This window comes from Oxyura jamaicensis, unplaced genomic scaffold (genome assembly GCF_011077185.1).
Source record: "Oxyura jamaicensis isolate SHBP4307 breed ruddy duck unplaced genomic scaffold, BPBGC_Ojam_1.0 oxyUn_random_OJ71991, whole genome shotgun sequence".
NCBI classification, from domain to species: Eukaryota; Metazoa; Chordata; class Aves; order Anseriformes; family Anatidae; genus Oxyura; species Oxyura jamaicensis.
This window is the reverse complement of record NW_023310797.1, coordinates 7,172-12,120: the sequence shown is the minus strand read 5'-3', so window position 1 is coordinate 12,120 and position 4,949 is coordinate 7,172. Positions and strand designations below refer to the sequence as shown.

At 39.4% G+C, this 4,949-nt stretch overlaps 1 long non-coding RNA gene across 1 annotated transcript; it reads right to left on the bottom strand.

Moving 5' to 3' along the window:
* Positions 1 to 3,100: 3,100 nt before the first annotated feature.
* Positions 3,101 to 4,680, bottom strand: LOC118159768. The gene is made up of 3 exons (XR_004747241.1): positions 4,657 to 4,680; positions 3,306 to 3,435; positions 3,101 to 3,163 (listed from the first exon to the last, which is right to left on the bottom strand). It is a non-coding gene; the product is annotated as an uncharacterized LOC118159768 (long non-coding RNA).
* Positions 4,681 to 4,949: the final 269 nt, after the last annotated feature.

Sequence of the window (4,949 nt, the reverse complement as noted above, 5' to 3'; positions counted from 1 at the left end):
AACTGTACCTAACTGCTGCCATATGGATGGCTGCACACTGATCATCTCTTCATCAAGTTCTAGGCCAAAGGAGCAAACAACAACAACAAGCCAACAACTTCTTCAGGTTTACCTGGCTGACTCTCTGAAAAACCTCTACGGCTTTCCCGGATATACGGGCAGACATGAACAACAGAGAAACCTGCTATCTGCTTCCTTAGGAAGACAGCTTCAAAAAGTTAGTAGCGCCTCTACAAATGAGGTCACAGCTTAAGGATGTGACTAAAGTAGTGGTGACAAGCCCCTTTACCAAAGGGGATTCTTAGCTGCTCATATTCTCCCCACTCAGGACTCATGCAGCACACACACAGCAGCCCTTATCTGCTTTGGGCCAACCTCCACGACTCCTAGCAATTTTCCCCAGATCTCATTTCCTCATTCTAATTGCTCATTTCCCTCATTCTGCTCTCCCCTCAACATGGTCCTTACTTCTGCCCTCTCCAACTCATGCAAAGGAACCTTTTTCCTCACCTACCTACGGCCACTCTTACCCATTTCCCCTGCTGGAGCCTAGGATAACCACTTCCCTCCCGTGGGCGATTGGCAAACCCTTATTACACTGCAATAGCATGCATGGGAAATTCTAATACTGCATTTTGAAGCAATTTCCGTAGTCGCTTAACCGTGGCTAGCTACTTTATGTCAACCTGCTAACTTCAGGTTTAAAATCATCACTGCAAGAAATAAAGATCCTTTTCCGGTTCCTAATACATCAAAGCGTGCAAAAAAATAAATTAAAAAAATCCCCAAATAAAAGCCCTCAAACCCATCATACCAATTGTTAAAACAACATTCATAACCAATAGTACTAGCAGGTCGTCAGTGCGCTATTTGAAGATTCAACAAGGCCTTTTACCTTCAGCATTAGGCAAAGCATCTGTCTCCTAAACTACAGCTGACCAAAAGCAAACGGTAGCCTACAGAAATCTACACCAGGTGTGGACACTAAACAGTCACACTGCATTCTAGGTTCAGTACTTCACAATCTCTATGTCCTTCCACGTCATTGTTTTCGTTGGCATTGGTTAACAACTGACTTCATTTGCAATTGGCCTGGTCACAAGAGCTCCTATTTGAGTATTAAAAAAAAAAGTTGAAATTAGATATACTTTGAGCTCATGGTGATCCACAATAACTCCAATGTCTGGCTCTGTAGAAACTTCCACAGTGTTCTCAACACTCACCTGTTGCTGGTCTACCTGAGAATGTCCAGTAGGAGTCATCTGAAGTGTCCAAGAATCTGGAATGACACCCATTTCTTCAGTCAGTTTCCTGTTCATCTAGAATACAGTCTCAGTGAAGTACCCTGGACCTGCAAAACCATCTCTTTTGACAAATACAGAGACAGACTTGTTCTCGTCTTCACTGAAAAATACTTGGCTTCTCCCTTCTTTCCACCTAAAGTCACTGCTCCATAAAAATTAGAAACTAAGACAAAACAAACAAACAAACCACAATCAAACAAAAAGCACTAGAGAAAAGGGTAATAGTGGAAAAAAGATAGCCATGTTGCCAATTCAGGTTAGGAAACACATCTTACACTGCAACACTAGGGCATAAGTCTCCTATTCCACATGTTACTTTGGATCCACCCATCTTGAAGCGCAGCTTTTGAACTGCACATTTATGCTGCTCATTACTGGAAAGTGCCTCGTACAATAAAAGAACATCACTGATTGCTGGTTTGCAGTTAGGTACCGTTTGAAAAAACAGACTTTAGAATCAAAAAAACAGCACCTCCAGAAACACGTGGCCTTGGCTTGCATAATTAGAGGAGCAACATCATCACGGAATAAACCAGGCATTGATTTTCGAGAGCTGTAACAGAAAAAATAGTGTCAAATTGAAGGCTAAAGCTAATCCTTCTCAGCAAGAAGAAGGTGCTAAATGACCTGTTGGACTTTTCACTTAGCATTTGAAGTTTGCTCTTCAGAATTTAGAGGTTCCCATCTTAGTGCTGACTGTCCAGGAAGCTTGGCGCTCCCCTTTTCAGCATCAGGTTCAGTCAGATCAACACCTCCCCCGCTTCTCTCACTGTCTATCCCAGAAAATGCTCTTTCATTGCTATTTGTCTGTTCTTGAAGAACATTTTCACCTTCTTCCAGAAACTAATTTTGCGTGGACTCAGCTTCAGCTTGATATATGTCAGAAACATGTTTTTCCAGAAACTCTTCTTCACCAATATGGTTTTTGTCATCTTCTGGTACTTTATTCTCTTTATCGAATTGAAAACTCCTTCTTCTCTTTGCTGCAGTACCTGCAGATTTGTTCCTTCTGTGCTTTCTTTCTGATGCACCTACAGAGAGACAGCATAAAAAGTAATCTAAAACATTCCCAAAAGAATTATTTCTTCAAAATCCATTATCTTCAATTTACTTGACTGACAAGGAAAACAAAGGAACTGAGGTACCTTTGTCTGTATCCCTACATATGTCGAGAAGAGTTGAAAGTTAATGGGGTCAGGTTGCTATTAGATTAAAAAGAAAACAAAACAAACTACATAATTTAATTCACAGAACAATCACCTTCAAGATTTTACATGTAGAGGATTCTTCGTATGCTTCCTGATTCACTTCACCTTTTGTTAAATAACAAAGTTTGTGGTTTTGCCCAACAGAAAAGCCCAACATTCATAGTATTCACAAAGTATTGCAAAAGGACATGGGTGAAGTCCGTGGCAAAATTCCCACTCATGCTAGCTAGACTTCCCTCTTTCAACTGGAAATCATGGGTTGAGGTAGTAAAGATTTCAGCAATTGAGGGAGGGAGGAGTGGAGTGGGGGAAAAATGCCATTTTGCATAATTAAAACCTAGTTGAGTATTAATAAACTGCCACACACAACATATTTTACCTCAAGAATTAGCAATTTAGGGGCTATTTAATGTCAGCTGGGTCATCAAAGCCAGTTTTTTATATTGTAAACCGACTTTCTTTGAACTTTGGACTTTGTAAATTCCCTGAAATGTCTGTTAGTGGCAAGACTCTGAGTAACATCCCTTAAGAAAATTCTAAGTTCACACAAGGTATCCTCCTATTCCTCCTCCAGCACTCCTACTGCCACCTCTGTCGGCTCTTGAGGCTCAGGTGGTGATGCTACAGGCAGGACTTCCAATGTCCGACGAACTTCAAGTGATCAGGAAAAATTAGCCAATTCACAGTACTCAAATACAAGCATATGCAAAATTACTGATAGAAAATGACCAGCAAAACAAATACCAAATAGCTACAGTTAGGAAAGTTTTAGATGTACTTCTTACATCCTCACCTGCTTTCTTTACAGGAGGCTTAGCAGTTCGATTTAGAATTAGGTCCTCCAAAAATTTTGCTCTGTCTTCCTTACCAGGCAACTCGATATTGTAAACTTCTCCAAATTCCTTAAGAAATATTTTTTGGATCTAAAGCAGGAGGAGAAAAGACATTTCAGATTTAAGGCCACAAAAAATCATATTCCAAAAAGATGAGTACCTGTTAAAATTAATAATAACCTGAAGAAGACAAACTGAAAAGTTATCTTCTTGCCCTTAAAAGGCTAGATTTTCACAGCTTGGCACGGCAAGTTCAAATATCACCTCTAAGAAACACCTGTAGTATTACATCTCAATGAAGGGATTGTACGATATGCTGATAAAGTAATGGCATTCACCACATCCAAGATGGTTTACTTGGTCTTCACTTGCCTTGCTGTCCTTTAGTTAGAATCTTTATGGCTATAGAGGGAAGAGGAAGGCTTCGGTAGAGAAGTGAGGGCTTTTTGCTGAGTTTTAATTTCTGTACCAAAAGAAGGTGGCTGAAGTAACTAGTACTTCTCGGGTTTCCTCCATTTTTCAGTTTCTAGTATCAAAAGGTTGGTAAGGAAATTAAACACTTACTTTAGAAGGAATTTAGAACCAACACAAAAACTTCTGCAGAAACTTAAGCACTTTCAAAGCAGTTGACAATAAACACATCTAGTTAAGACCCATTCTCTCCCCCAGTAACGGAGACAAAATAACCAGAATGAGAACAGCGTGTTCCTGTGTTGAACACCCTCCTTTAATGTAAACTCTCACAAGTCAACCAACTTCTGCATGTACTTTTACTACAGTTTGTTTAGGAATACAACTACAAATTGAGTTCAAAGTTACTTAAGCAGAAATTGGAACTCAGCTTTCCAGCTTGGAAAGCTTTGGCCTAGATGAGGAAAGAAGCTGAATTCTTTATTAAAGCATTTCAATTCTCTACTAAATTGCATTATTAGCAGTTTACCCGGTAGAGCATGAAACGGCAGACTGTCAGAAGAATTCTCTTCAGTAAAAATATCTTTTTGTCCTTTACATTTCAAGCACTGCATATTCTTGACTAAACCACTTTGTAGCCACCGGAATTATTTTCTTAAGGAAATTTACTATTTGCGTGTGTGAGAACGGGGTCAAAGTCGCTTGCTTAACTCAAAAAAAAAAAACCTTAAGCAAATGTTTTCACAGTATTCTTTATCTAAGCAAATTTTAGGAGATTTGTTAGGGTGCCTGAGTAATAGCTGAGTATGCATTTAAGAAAGCACAGCATTTTGATGCTGAAAGCATTCCTAAATTCACAAGAAACTGAAGAAATAATAAGAAAAGTATTGGCAGAAATACCTCTTGTGGAAGCTCTGAGTGACACAAAATGCTGGAATGTTCTGTGGTAGAGGTAGAGAAGTAAGTTTCAAGGCAGGTCCAACGTTGTCCCACCACAAATGTGACATAAATTATGCTTGGTGCTGTCTTCTGAGAAGTTCAGATCAGCTAGTGAAAAGGAAAGCTTGGATAAGAAAACTAAAACACTCAGAATAGCCTGTTGAGACATAATGATCCAGTCATGTAACAGGTCTGTCCTTACTTGTATGGCTCTCAAATGTTTTTACTAAAGGTATAAATATTTTAAGATAGTG